At 41.2% G+C, this 15,993-nt stretch overlaps 1 protein-coding gene across 3 annotated transcripts in view; it reads left to right on the plus strand.

Annotated features, from left to right (window-relative positions):
• Window positions 1–600: 600 nt before the first annotated feature.
• The window catches only part of Ccser1 (coiled-coil serine rich protein 1), a 1,127,242-nt gene continuing 1,111,849 nt past the window's right edge, over window positions 601–15,993 (plus strand). For 2 of the 3 annotated variants that reach the window (XM_021165504.2, XM_029478491.1), the window contains exon 1: window positions 601–836. The gene's annotated coding sequence lies outside the window, so the exon portion shown is untranslated. The remainder of the gene's footprint in view (window positions 837–15,993) is intronic. The other variant, XM_029478490.1, reaches the window with a different exon arrangement.

Consider the following 15,993-nt stretch of genomic DNA (forward strand, 5'->3'; position numbering starts at 1 on the left):
GGTGTCAAGCTGGTTCCGGACTCTGGAATGCTACTGAGGACCGCAAGAGTAGGCAGAGGAGTCCACTCCCAGCCAATCCCAAGGTTTCCATTCTTACAATCACTGCCACAAATGGTTACTGGGAGGCGTGACCTGTTTAAAGGGAAGGAGGCCGGCTCCTTGTTACCTTGTTAGCTAGAGAGTTGTCAAGACGATCGTGGGGCGGATGACACGGGAAGACCCAGACAGAACACTGCAATAACTCCTATTTCCAGGAAGAAAAAGACAGTATCTCTGTCACAGAGAGCCCAGGCGCAGCGCTGTCCCATTCTTCAGCGTCCCGCCGCGCGCGCCCCTTACTGCCCTGGCGACTCTCAGGGCGCGGGGATCTGGCGCTCGGCGGGCTCCGCTCCCTCCCCCGATTCGGCCGCGGGTGTGCGCGTGTCGCCGCGCCAGGCTGCGTGCGCGGAAGCCAGCGACGCGGTTGGCCGACGCCGCCCTCGGGCTGCCCCCGCCCGGCCCGACACTGTCACCCGCTCCGAGGCCGCGGCGCCGCCTCCTGCCGCCAGGAGCGCGGCCTGCCCGGGAGGCGCTCGCTGCAGCCGCCCCGCGGCCCCGCTGCGTACACCGCCGCCCACCCGCGGCCGCCGCGCGCCCCGCCCGCTCCCATCCTCGCTCAGAATGACTGACTGCGAAGCTCTGGCGGAGCAGCCGCGGTGGCGCAGGCGGGAGCGGCGGGAGGAGTGCTGAAGACAGCGGCCGAGCCAGAGTGGACGCCGCGTCGGGACCAGCCCGCAGTTCCAAGGTAGCGACGCGGTGCGCGGGACTCGCGTGGGGCCTGGACTGAGCGCGACCAGGTGACTCGCCCGGGCTCGGCCGCCGGCCCAGCGGGGGGTTGGGGGGGGGACTCGCCTGGCGGGCGTGGGCACTGCGCGGCGTGGCCCGCTCCTGCAACCCGGGGGTCTCGGTCGTAGAGTTGGCGCGGGCTCCGGTTGCGGAGCCGGGGCGGGGACGGTGCGGTGGGGCAGGCGGAAGCTCCACGCCGACCGCCCCTGCCTCCGGAGCCCGCCACGCAGAGTGGACGGATTGCTTTGTGGCGCACCCCGGGATCGCGGGATGCGGGCGTGGGGTGCTCCTGCGTGTGTTCTCGCGCCCGGTCACCCGGGCGGAAAGTGAACCCGGCGCTGACAGCAGGTGGCTGTCAGGCCCCTCACCTTTGGGCTTGAATCTTAGGGACTCGCGCACACGGTGCCAGCGCCTAGGGAGCGTGCGCGAAGGGGCGACCGAGGGATTTGTGAATGGTGCTTCTGAGAGGAGGCTGTGCCTTGCTGATGCAAAGGGGCTAGTATCCCGAGTGAGAAGAAAGGCTATTTATGGCAGAGTTGTGGGGTTTCCTTCTGTGTACGCTGAGCCCCTCCTGCTTGGAACTAGAAGCTATTCTGCAATTCTGCTTTTTTTTTTTTTTTTTTTTTTTTCCCTTCTGGAACCTGCTCTGTAAAACGAAAGAAGGAAGTCTGAAATAGACTCCGGTCTGTACAGGTAGAAGTGCTCCTTGGAGGTCATGAACCCCTGCTCTGACATTTCTGAGACTCCTAGCTGTCTGTTCCTCTTACCTCTTCAGGTCCCCACAAAGACCACAGGACGGAAAACCTGCTTGCTTTCAGCAGCTTTCACTGGTCAAACCATTGCAGTTGAGCACTTTCCTTCTGAAATGAAACACACACCCTCCATTCTTCCCTTCCCATAAGGGCTGTTCAAGGAATGTTCACCTATTTTACACGAAGAGGTGTTATTCAAAGCCCCTGGGAGGATGTTGCTATGTGAGTTTATGTCGACACAAACTCTTTAAATCTAGTTACTGGGGACAACCTAGAGTAGTACTCTTCATCTAGGCTATAGAATAATTAGTTTGTTTTGGTTTCCCTTTGTGCTTTCTTTAAACAGGTGCCAATTACAGGGTCATAATTTGAAGCTTAGATGCAAGTTGGGTCAGTGTCTACCAGAGTACCTTAGCAAATTTATTATGCCCTTTGAAGAAGCAAACTATGTCTCTATATAACTGCTGACTGGACTGTGACAGTGGAACATGGCTTCAATTAATTGTAAGCTGAATTGTCCTTAAGACTGCCATATATAATGTTTTTGTTTTTTAAATAAGACTGAAATTCCATATTACATATGACTGCACCTTTGGTAGACACACACACACACACACAAAGCAGTCAACCTATTATTAGAGTGATTTGTCTTCACCTCGTTTAATTAAAGAGACTGACCAGAACTGTTTTGATTTTTAAAAAAAAATGTTTGTGTGGTAAGCCCCAGGTTAAAGAGCTTTCCCTAACAGTTCGTTCATTTGAATAGAGTTAAGAGTTTGATTACATACACATATATGAACATATATAGATACATTTATATGTTATCTATCTATCACCATCTATTGTCTATGAATTACTGCTAGTTCAATGTGCATTTGCAATGCTGGAGTGTCTTGTGGGACTCTGACCATACAACATAGATATAGTTCCATTACTGTGATACTGGAAGTCATATTTATGGAATATTCTTAATGTCATTGGAATTGGTTATTGTTTCTTATTTTAAAGTTCTTTCTAGTACTATGTTAGTTGATATTAAATTCCAGAAGTAGAAAATGAAAGATTTATGATCTAACAGTAGTAATTTGCTTTTTTATCATACTTTATTATTCATCATAATACTCATATTAAAGCCTGTCTTGAGACACACAGGGACTTTTTTCTATATACTCTACTCTTCAGGAACACATGGACAGTTTGAAGGAATCTGATGTGAATACTTAAAGACAGAGTTAACAGCCCCATGATAGCATGGAATTACAGGTCTAGTGAGGAGTCCAGGGGTTCAGAGAGTGGCAGTAACATTTAGTACTATATTTTGTCTGAAAAAACATCAGTAGGTGGGTGAGACTTTGTCTTTTATTAAAGGGCTCATAAGATTAGTAGGTTGTGGATAACAAGACCACAGATCTAAGATGCAAATCTGGCGTAGAGAACAGTAACGATGACATGGAAGATAAGTTTGCTTTGCAATAGATTTAGATATCGTTAAATATTGGACCAGTTGGGCCTGTTCTGATGGAAAACGTTTAATGACTTCTCTTCTTGGAGTTTGTGGTCAGTATTTCTGCCCTTGACTGGCTAAGTCTGTGTGTTTTATAATAAGTAGTTTATTTTTTGTCTTCTACAATAGTGAAGTACTTGTAGGGAAATGGTACTGGGTGTTTACATGTCTCCACATCACATTAAGGCACAGTAGAAAGTCTGTGGGACACCATCTCTTCATGTTAGGGTGGTAACTACTTCCTTACTTTAACATCTTGGGTCTCTTCCCTAAAGAAGAGATAAGGTGTAGGACAACAGTGCTGATGAACATCGATAGAATGCATAACATTTTATTATCCTGTATATGCATATCCACTAAATAATTTATTTACTCATATTCATTTGGTAGATTTGTTGGATAGATTCGATTTTATCTCAAGTTCTTACATGTAGTGAAATGACACTTTGGCCACCTTTACATGGCTTGCCATGAATATAGTACAATGATTTTCAGCCTGTGGGGAAGTTTTCAGAATAGTAGGAATACTTTCAAAGATCATTTTGCTATCTCTTAGCAGGAAATTGCATTACTAATAGTAGCATGACCTATCAGTATTCTATACTTGTGTGTGTGTATGTGTATGTGTGTGTGTGTGTATGTGTGTGTATGTGTGTGTGTGTGGTAATTTTTATGGTACAAAATGAACCCTGACAGTCTTTTACGAAGATACAGCCTATATGTAATGGCTGTATATGAAGTGAGTGAGAATTTTTATAGAAACATCGAATGTTAAAAATGCATTTTTTTTCATTTTACAAGCATAAAGGTAAACAGTAGAGTTGACTTGAAGCCTGCCTATTTAAGATGACAGCACAGAAGTATATTATAGTGACAGTAAAGAAATTATACAAACACTACACGTGACTTTCAATAACCAAATGGAATTACTTTCAGATTAGCTGAATTAAAAGATTTTCACATCTCTCTATGTTTTGACAGTGCATGGATATGCCCTCACCAAGGAAAAGCCTCTTAAATCAGACTTCATAATCATGTGTGAGTGGAGTGATATCCAGCCCAGCCAGGCATAGATCAGCCCGTCTCTCTGTCAGCTGATCTCTTTGCAGTGTGGTTTTGGATTGGATGTCACAGGTGTATCATTTTGATAATGTATCCTTGGCTACTATATGACTGACAGCTTCTGTGTGATTTCCCTACTGGGTACTGACAAAACCTACTAGCTTTATATAAACGACATGAGCCTTTATCAGCCATATGATCTTTACTATGCTGGGTGTCAGTTAACAATAAATAATGAAATGTGGGCTGAGGGAAGCAGGAGGAACAAGGAGAGGCCGAGTGGAAACATCCATGGAAGAAACATGCTTTATTTTGAAGCTAAAGGTAAATATGAAGTCATAAAACCAGCCATCTGCAACTTCAGTAAACCACAAAATATTATTTAAAAAAAACTGTTTGCCTGTGTAATACATTAAAAGGAAAAGTGATAGTGGTCATCTGTGTTTATAAACATCATCCATATGATATTAAAAATGTTAAAAATATTTCTTCTTAGTGACTGGAAATGAAGCTGTTTGGCCAAATTACTTAGAACTTTGAAAGTGGCTTCAGGACTTAATACTTATACACACTGCATCATAAATGCATGGTCTCAAAGCCCTACTCGTGCAGTGAAGGTAGATAAGATCTACACACCTTCCTGAGTCATGTCCATGTGTTTACTTCCTGTATCTCCTTCAGTAGAACACTTGTCCTCACTTGGCTCTCTTCTTTCCCCTCCCTTCTCTAATCCAGATATCCGGTTGTAAGTTACTTCTCTTGGTTTTCTGTGCTAAGTCAATTGCCCTATTATGTATTGTTTTATATATGGGTTCTTCTATTATGTGGCACATACTGCAGATTTTAATTGTATGTATCTTTTGGAATTGTTTCCATATCAAATTACAAGAAGTTACCAGTGCCCACCTTATCGATATTCAGCAAACACTGGTTGACTAAATGAACGAATAATTACATGTCTAGTGGCTTGTGAGGTGGCTCACTGGTTAGAAGCACTTGCTGCTCTTATAGAGGACCCAAGTATGGTTCCCAGCACCCCCATTGTATCTCAACTCCCATTCCAAGTATCTAACACTCTCTTCTGATCTCTGCAGATGTATTCATGCACATGGGTCACATACGTACATACATTGAGTCATACCATTATAAACATACAATCAAGTAAATAAACATTTTAAAAGAGCAGGGTTTATACCCTCACCCCAAGGAGCTTCTTCCTCCAAAGAAAGCCCTTTTAAGAAAGATTTAAAATCGATGGTGTCTCTAGAGCATTGATAAACACATGCACCTCTTCGTTTATGTTTTGGAAATGATGAGGCATACTTTTACCAACAACAATAACAACATTTATGATGAATGTTTACTGGATACTTCTGTGTGGAAAGTAGTTTGTATCTTGTGTCATGTATTTCTTCTAACATTGTAAAGTCAATTTCATGCAAATGGTAATGAGGAAGTTTGGGTCTCTCCATTAAGGCTTGCCAGGCTATCTAGACCAGATATGTCTTTCCACTATAGTCTGTCAGTCAGAGCTTTTTATTTCATGATGCAGAATTATTATCTAGCATGCCTAGGAGGTTTTGAAAGGATATGTATTCTGTTCATCTCTTTAAAACATATTTATATAATATATTTGTGTATATTGTAAACTATTATTCAGTAATGTATGTGCTGTGTGGAGACAGTTTCCTCCTTCCCCATGGGTAGTCAGGCTTATTTGGTAAATGCTTTACCTTCTGAGCTGTCTCACTGCCTAGGGGTCTATTTCTTCGGTGTCTGGTTGACCAGGCACAGCGACATCAGTACATACTCATCTCCTTTCCCCCATCATCAATGCTGCTGCTCTGGCTTCTTGGTCAGGTAGAAGAAGTGACAGAGGATGCACCAGGCTGATGTTCCCAGTGTCTCACTGTGTTTCTCAAACACCGTAAACCCTGAACAGCCTCCCCTCTCAATCCTCTTACTCCTTCTGCGGTACATTTTCATTTGTTAATGAAAATGCAAGGTATGGCACATATCATTTTGAGGATGAATGCATCTAAAGATAGGCTGTTGTTCACCCTATTCACTTTCAGTTTTGGAGAAGTGCAGCTCCTCTTCTGGAGGTTTTACACAGAGCTTTGAGTGACTTGCTCAAGAAAAGTTGACTTCAGATACAGTTGTGAATCATGTTCTTGTCCCATCAAAAGGAGGAAATGTAGTTTGTTTTAACTTTTGTCCACCAGTTCATCCATTTAAGTGATGAGTTAATCAATGTTACAGTGTGTGTAGCAGATAATGTCCTTACAGATTGACATCATAGAATGCCAGGAACATAGTTAAATTTGGCTGTCCTGAAACTCTTACTAGACTATCTGTACACATGCATATATTTTACAATATGCTTAACCCCACTGGCTTAAGTCAAATCAGATAAATAATAATCTCAAAGAAAAAATAGTTGGTTGCTTAACTGGATATTTCCCTTGAAGCCTATTTAGCAACATTTATCATATTCTGTTTTTATTACTAGAATTGTTTAAATCTTAACTTCTGCTTAAGCCCAGCCCTGACTGAGGGACATTTCTTCTGTGCAGTAGGAAATATAACTGCTTTCTAGCCCAGCATTCTGGGTGTTATAATAATAATAATAATAATAATAATAATAATAATAATAATAAACCTGTTCAATTATGCTTCTTTCCTATAGATGAAATCTATGTATCCCTGAAAGTTTTCTCTATGTCTTGGTTAATGACTTAGTCTCCCCATCCTGCCATCAAAGCAAGCCCTTCTCTCAGCAATCACCTATATTTCTCTACAGCCTGGGCCTCTTCTGAAATGACTCCATTTCCTGAGCCCTTTTGTCTGTCAGCATGGCTGAGAGTACAGCCTGCTTCCTGGCTTTCTAAGCATTTCCAGCTCCTAGAGGTGTGCTTCATTCCAGTAGTCACTGCAGGATTTCTTGATGCCAACTACTTATGGCCCGTTGCCATACGCCAGATTCTTAGACATGTTGGACTTCTTGGGGGGTATTTATAGCTTGGTTTTTTATAGTGTTTTCCAGGCCACAGTGCAAAGTTTATTGTCAGTTTATAGCAATGATCAGAGTGTTTTATTTTGCCATATGTAACCTTTCCTTACTGGAGTGTCTTACTATTGCACTACATCTGAAAATGTCCCTTAGGTGTAAGTCAGTTTCAAAGAGAATGATCCTCCTATGGCAGGACTTGAAAGGAGGTATTTGCCAGTAACTTATAATCTTTTCAGAACAAGTCAATCCACGCTCTTAGGAGCAAAAGGTCTTCTTTGTCTAGTGTGATGCCCTAATGCCTGTCTGTGCCTAAGTGTGCAGCAGCTTCCCCATAGTTTGCTGGTTCTCTGCTTCCAGTAAGTTGTTTATTCAAGATCCATGACTTTTATGAGTACAGTCTGTTTATAATGTACACTACATCATAAAGAAATACATTCCAGATGTGTTGTTTTCTTTTGTGATATTATTCAGAGGATGAAACATAGTAGCCTTATGTGCTCAGGAAGCATTTAATAAGCTGAGCCTAGTCTCCTGATTTAACATGAGAAGCCCAGCAATAAACCTTCCTCATTAACTCAAGGGAGACAGATTGTCCTGATTGAATACCAGTTCTCTGATGTAAGCCCTTTCTTGGAATTAGTTAGGTACTGGTACTCTGTTAGTGAGTCTTTAGTGCTGCGTCTGAATGTTTGTGTGTTTGTGTAGTTGGGCGGCTTTGTTTGATTTTGCAGCACTGGCAAATAGTGTAACATAAACCTACATCAAGATTGCAAGTAAAATAAAGCCAACCAAGAATGGCAGAAATAACCATTGTCCCTAAATTCTCTGGGCTATTGCTCATCTGGAAGACTATTCTTATGTCTGTCATTTTCAGTATTGTTTATTTTATGAAGATACTAGTTACTTGTGCAGTAAGTCTGTACATATAAAATATGACCAGTGTGTATTCCTTTCTAAGTGAAATACTTTTCAAAGGCATTCAGGAAAACCACCAAAAAGAGAAGTGTCCTTGTATCAGGTGAGGAAAAGGAAGAAAACACCCACTAGCCAAACTCAGGAAATCCTAGAAACACCAGATTAGAGTAACATACTTCTGGCAATGGCTGAATATACTTCACAGGTGACAAAGCCATCACTTTCGTACACTAAATTTTAAATTTGGATTCTAAATTCTAAAAATGTATATTGCTGATCTGGAGAGATGGATCAGCAGATAAGAACATTTACTACTCTTGCATAGGACCTGGGTTTGTTTCTCAGCATCCACTTGTGGTTTTTAGCCATCCATACTATAGTTCCACATGATCCACTACCCTCTACTTATCTGTAGGTTCTAGGCATCCATGTGGTGCAAATACATGCACATGAGCAACACACACAAACACACACACACACACACACCCCTACCTAAATAAATATTATGGCACAAATAACTCAGTAATACTAATTTGATTTCAAAATTTAAAATATTGTATTATATGTAAACACTATGGAATATTGAAAGTACTTACTAATAAGTGATTTTTTTAAAAAAGTTACAGTATGAGTTATATAGAATAGTGAGTTACATTCTAACTCATGCTTAATTTTAAAATAAACATTACTAAATTGAGCCATTATAGAAAACGTTGAAGATTTTTATACTTATAGAATACTAACTTTAAGCAATAATAAGACAAAAGTAGACTTCGAGCTATTTTACTTTTCTTTTTCTCTGTGTTTATATTTGTGTTTGTGCATGTATAAATGCCAAAGGACAGCATTAAAGGTTCTACTTATCTGTTTCGAGATAGAGTCTCTCATTGGCTTAGAACTTGCCAAGCAGAGTTGTCTCCACTGATCCTGCCTCCATCTCTCCAGCACTGGGATTACAATTCTGTGCCACCAAACTTGGCTTTATTGTTGTTGTTCAGTGTGTGTTCTGGGGAATGAACACAGGTCCTGTGCTCTCAGGACAAGCACTTTACTAACTGGGCCCTCTGAGTCACATTTCTTACACCATGCCCTGGTGTGTGGGGACAGCTTCCCCATCAGCAGCAGTCCCGTTTTGGGTAGAGTGTCCTGGGATGGGAAGAATGGACTGGGAGAATGCAGGTCAAAGGACAGTCATTGTGTTACTTCCTTAAACCAGGACAAACCTGCTCCACCTTCAGTGTCTAAGGATCTTTGATATGTGACACCTCCTGTTTCCCAGTACAGACTCAGATTTTGAAATGTCCATGTCAGAGGGTGTGTAAAGCTGGAGTGGTGTGACAGGTTACTATTATAGGGACAGGACAATATGCACTGCAAGGCCCACTTACAATCCTAATAGGATAAACATCACAGGATTCTAGTTCTCCACAGAAGATAGGAATGAAAGGATTTCAGGACATTTCTGAAGAGTCCATTATTGTGTGTGACAATACAGAAAGTACCAAAGTATAATGCAATAAACGAACAGAAGAGATATTTTATTTCCTTAAGCAAGAGAATCTTAAGTATAGGACAGAGTGATAAATTTGAATTTCAGGAAGTCCTCTAGCCCTCTTCAGGGTACTTACATCTGGAAGCCTTCTGTTGTAAAGTACAAATGTATTTGTTTTTATTATAACAAACCTAGGAGTCATTGTGGTAGATGCTCCGTCCTCGATTGCAGTGTCTAGCTTTCCATCACTTGGTTTCTAGCAGATTCTTCAAAGCTCAATGCAAATGTAAACTCATGGCAGCATCTTAATCCCATGCTATCTGTGAATTCCAGTAAAACCCCATGTCTATACCAAATCTCCACTTGAAATGTTATAAACCATTGTTTGCTTGTACTACATGCCTTGTCAGGGCAAAGGGCTTAAATTTTTCTTATTTTCCATCTGAATCAGGTCTAAAACAAATACATAAGAATAAGTTTACTGGTAAGAATAAAATTACTTGGTTGAATAAATTTACTGCTTCGTCAGAGTGACTTGATTTTGGAGGATTGGGGTGATCGCTTGGTCCATGAAGTGTTTGTTGTATAACATGAGGCCCTGAGTTCAGATTTCCAGCATCTTCCTAAAAGCCAGAAGCTGCTGCATGCACTTCTGAGCAGCAGTTCAGAGACAAGAGAAAAAGATTTCTGGAGTCTGCTGACCAGTCAACCTAGACAACCTCTATACCACTGTGCTCCACCTTTAGTTAGACCATGTCTTACCAACTGTCTTAGTCAGGGTTTCTCTTCCTGCACAAACATCATGACCAAGAAGCAAGTTGGAAAGGAAAGGGTTTATTCAGCTTACATTTCCACATTGCTGTTCATCCTTAAAGGAAGTCAGGACTGGAACTCAAGCAGGTCAGGAAGCAGGAGCTGATGCAGAGACCCATGGAGGGATGTTTTTTACTGGCTTGCATCCCCTGGCTTGCTCAGCTTGCTCTCTTATAGAACTCAAGACTTCTTGTCCAGGGATGGCTCCATCCAAATGGGCCCTCCCCTCTTGATCACCAACCAAGAAAATGCCCCACAGCTGGATCTCATGGAGACATTTCCCCAACTGAAGCTCCTTTCTCTGTGATAACTCCAGCCTGTGTCAAATTGACACAAAAAACCAGCCAATACACCAATCAACCAACCAACCAACCAACCAACCAACCAACCAGTCAGTCAATCAGTAGTTGACTGACTACTGTGTACAAAATAAAGGTGGAAAGCAACTGAGAAAGACACCCAATGATTTCTTCTGACATCCATATACCCAGACACACTAGTGCACTTGGTCTTGTACACATATAAACACACACACATGAACGCATACACATATGAACACACACATGAACACACACGAACATACACACATTAACACATACACATGAATACAGGCATATAGAACAGATACATATGAATACACACATGAACCACACATGATCTCACATACATGAACATATACCCATGAAAACACACACACACGAACACATACACATGGCACACACACATGAACACACACACATGAAAACACACAAGAACAAACACATATGATCATACACACATGAACACCCCCCCACATCCACAAACATTAAAACAATGGCTTGACTGTACATTTTATGTTAACTAGTTTGCATGCATGCAACTGCCCTGATTCCAGGCTCTAGTTTCATCAAATGCTGCTCTACTCGGCTATTTCGTAGTCTGAAAACTTTTCCTAATTTGTATTTTGTCCCCTCATATGAGTACAATTCTTAAGGAGAGTGGACGTACAGAAGAAAGTGGCATTTGGGCTATAGGTATTCAGAGTTGGCAGGGGTAAGTAAGAAAGAGCAGTGAAGGCTTAATTGGAGGATGGAGGTCAAAGCAAGAGTCATTTTGTCATTTCCTGTTAGCAAAACAAACATCCTACACCTTCCCATTCTAAAGGCTTCTGGAATGTGCCCGCTCCCGTTTCCCTACATAGATCTACAAATTTGAATTGTCCATGACAGTGAGGGTGTATAAAGCTGATTGGCTTTTATTACACTTGTGTGCTGGTACACAGTGTGTGTGTGTGTGTGTGTGTGTGTGTGTGTGTGTGTGTGTGTTTCCCTAAGGATTTTTATAGGGATAATAACTAGAGGCTAGATCAGGAAGAGTTTCTCTTTTAGTTAGAATTTCCTGTCTTTCAAGTGCCTGAAGCAAAGCACGTGGTAGTGCGGTCATTATATGGGACATTTCCACTCCACAGTTCCACCTTTCCTGGTTTTAAAGTGGATGCACTCTATATATTCCAGCCTTCTGTTTCTTATTTTTATTCCTCCTCTTCTTTCTTGAATTGCTAACAGGAAGGTTTCAGTAATGAAGTGGGGGTGGAGAGGGAGACCTGTATTTCCTAGTAATTTCTTCCCTTGGGAGTCTACTTGTATAGCTATGATAAATAACATGAATTCAAGATGAATTAGGCATATGGGAAAAGACTTTTAAAGCATGATGAAAATAAAAGAAATCTTTTATAATCCCAAATAAACTCAGAGTTAGGAAAACAAGTGAATTCTTTGCTAAAATTCTGGTTATGTCAAATATATGATTACCATTAATTATGTGGGTTAAAAGTAGTAAGTGCCAATTTTCTAATAATACTAAGACTGAAATCTCATAAAAATGGTGGCTGACATATATAAAAGAAAAGTTGTTTTAAAACCGTGTGGAGACTGAGTGTACATATGGCTTCGTGGGACGTTTTTAGCAGAAGTGCCAGGAGAAAGGGATACATTTAACAAGCCCACGAATCGTTTCTGCTGTGCAAACAGAATGTTGTGATAAGAACACTGGGGATCCTGAGCACACAGAAAGGTCAGGATTCTGAGCACCAAGAGTGGGCTTTCACTCTGTCTTAAAGAGTGTGCCTGGAAGGAAGAGGTTTAGTGTAGACTAGGATCTTTTACAGAGAAAATTGTACAGTTAAAAAAAACAGTTATCGGGGCTGGTGAGATGGCTCATTGGGTAAGAGCACCCGACTGCTCTTCCGAAGGTCTGGAGTTCAAATCCCAGCAACCACATGGTGGCTCACAACCATCCGTAACGAGACCTGGCGCCCTCTTCTGGAGTGTCTGAAGACAGCTACAGTGTACTTACATATAATAAATAAATCTTAAAAAAACAAAAACAAAAAACAAAAACCAGTTATCAAAACCCAGTACAAATTCTTTCAATTAAAATACTTTGAAAATAATTGAAAATAATTAGAACCTAGATCAATTTTGGCGGCTTGTGTGCAGGTACAAACCTCCTCAGGCAAGTGGGGATGGTTTCTTACATTGGCACCTGTCTTGCATGACTTTTAGTGATTCTGCATATTTTTAGTCCAACAGAAACAGACACAATGTAATTTATATATTTGCCTTTTTTAGAGAGGGTTCATTTTAAGAAACTTGTTTACCTGCCTGGTAGGTGGAACTTTGGCAGATAGGATTCTTGTGTTTCAGTGTATAGACAGAGTTCTTCATTCTCCAGAAAACCTCTGCTTCTATTCTGAGACCTTTAACTGGCTGGGTGAGACACAATCACATTACTGAAAGTGATCTGCTTTGCCTGAAGCTAAGGGATTGCAGATGTGAAACACATCCGTCCTCATGGTCAAACAGTGTAGAGGGGCAGAGTTGACTCCCAGTTATAATCACCACCAAGGGCAAGAGGGAATGTGCCTCCAGGATCTTTCTAGGTCACACAGAAACTTGTGCATGTGTTTTCCCCTCGACCAGGAGTATTTTAGCTGTGGTCAGCTGCTAGAGTGCTTAGCCATGTATTTGTTCTTTATTCATTTTTTGTTGCTTTTATTAAGCACATGTCAGGTGTAGTAGATGATAGGATCGGACCAAATAAAAAGTGATTAGGCTATATCTTCTGGGAATTTAACTTCAGTGAAAGAGCAGGGCACTGATGCCTGCATCATGAATACATCTGAAGAGGGAAGATGTGCATGTTTCAACTTTACCACCTAGAAGTCATTTTTCTCATGTGCAATTTAAGGAAAATGAACACGTTCTATACCAGTGCTAATTTTCTAAACTATTGTGCTTGTTACGTTAAGTATGATAGCGTGGTTGATATCTCAAAAAGAATTATGAAAGGTATGCTTGACCAGTACAGGTCAACTTCTTTCATATGATGTTGGCTATACACATTCATTTTAGCATATAAAAAGATATCTCTGTGTTCAACTTATGTAAAGTCCTTCAATATATTATGCTTTAAAAGTGTCTGACAATTGGATTGTCATATTGAACTAATAATCTTGCTTTTCATGTAGCATACAGGAGTAAATCTTTTCTTTATTGGAGCAAAATGGGCATTTCCTAAGGTCACTTAAATGTCCTGAAGCTATATTTTCTTTCTATTTCCTTATGAGGAATGGACTTGTCTGCTTGGACTTTTAAGGCTGTTTATAAGTTTATCACACTGTTAATTCAAACAAGGTCTCACTTTGGTGAGATCATGCAACTTGCCACCCTCGTATACATATAACATATTCATTTCATCCTTTTTATGTAAATCTGAGATAGCCTTGTTAGAATAATTCCATGAAACTTCCCTGGTGCTTTCAGTATGCCTGGGAAACATCTTTTGTGCCACTATTGGGTTGTGACACTGCATATTAGGCACCAGACAATTGAGTTCTGTTAAAAAGTATTTTTCCATGGTGGGTACTAACTTGTATGTAAAGGATAAATGAGGGAATTATGCTAGTGAAATATGTTAACCTAGCTCAGTCGAAGGGGAGAAGAAATATTGTAAGAAGTACTTGTGGCTTTTCCCCTTGTCCTGTCCCACTGATGTTTCCTTGAATGAGAACGACTTCCAAAGGTGTATATGTGCAATGCTTAGTCTCCAGTCCATGGATCTGTTCGAGGAAGGTTAAGGAGATCTGAACTTGATGGAGGTGGTGTGTCATAAGGAATGGGCTTTGATGTTTCAAAACCTCATACTATTCCAGTTACTCTCTCTTTCTTGACTTTATACTTGTGGATTGCACATAAGCTCTCAGCTACTTTTCCAGTGTTATGCCTGCCTGCCTGCTATTATGCTCCCCATGCATAGGGTATAGACTCTAAACCTCTGGAATTGTGAGCCCCAAAAGTAGCCATGGCTTTCATGTGTTCTCCCTCCAAGTTAGAAGTACCTGTGGCTTTTATGCATGTTCCCAACAATGGCTGGATTACCTTCACAGCCCTTACTCTTGAAGCCAATTTCTTCACAAACTGCATCTCTTCACTGTAACACCATCACAGTGCTCTGTATTTTCATAGCACCACAACCTTTTTCCTCACAGGAAGAAGGAGATATAAATGTATAATTTTGGTAGACACCAAATATATACATCCTGCCTTCTTCCATTATAAGCTCCTGTATAAGAGACAGCATGTTCATTCTTTTTTTCTCATGTTTATATTCCTATGTCCTAGCAAGCAGCCAATGTATTGGAATTAATATACACTGTAAATGGCACACATATACTTATATAAGTAGTATGAGATATATGCTTATATAAGTAATAATTTACTTGGTTAAATGGATTATTGAATAAACTCATTTTACTTTCTTTTATCTATTTTTAACAACCAAGACATAATCTTCTGTCTGTATCATTTTTGTCATCACCACATGCCCATATCCATTGCTCATCTGCATCTCAAGCCAATTCTGTGTAAAAGCTTCTCTTTTTCTATTTTATTTTTCCAATAACTTGTTTTTATTCACTTTGTATCCCAATCACAGTCCTCCCTCATCCCTCTCCTCCTGTCCCACCTTTACAAATCCCTCACCTCATTGTCCCTCCCACTTCTCCTCAGAGAAGAGGAGCCACCCTTATGTGGCACCCTACCCTGAGGCATTTAGTCCTAGCAGGACTAGGCATATTTTCTCCCACTGAGGCCCAACTAGGCTGTCTATTTAGGGGAAGAGGATCCAGTGGCAGGGAACAGAGACTAAGACAGCCCCCACTTCACTTGTTAAGGGAATCACATGAAGAAAGTCCAAGCTGAATCTTTTTGCTACAAGTGTAGGGTGCCTAGGTCCAGCTCCTCATGCTCCCTGGTGGGTGGCTCAGTGTCTGTGAGTCCCTATGGACCCAGGATATTTGGCTCTGTAAGTCTTCCTGTGGTGTCCTTGACATCTCCAGCTTGCTCAGTTCTATCCCCCACCAAACTGAAAGACAAATTGTTTGCACATTGTTCCATTTTTGATTTTTCCATCCAGAATTTGGATGAAAGGTCTGTAGATTATTTCTTAAGTTCTACTTTTGTGTCTATACACACCTTTCTTGAACTTGCCTTCATATCTTTTTTTAAAATATTTTTATTAGGTATTTTCCTCATTTACATTTCCAATGCTATCCCAAAAGTCCCCCATACCTCCCCCC

Source organism: Mus caroli, chromosome 6 (assembly GCF_900094665.2).
Source record: "Mus caroli chromosome 6, CAROLI_EIJ_v1.1, whole genome shotgun sequence".
NCBI lineage: Eukaryota > Metazoa > Chordata > Mammalia > Rodentia > Muridae > Mus > Mus caroli.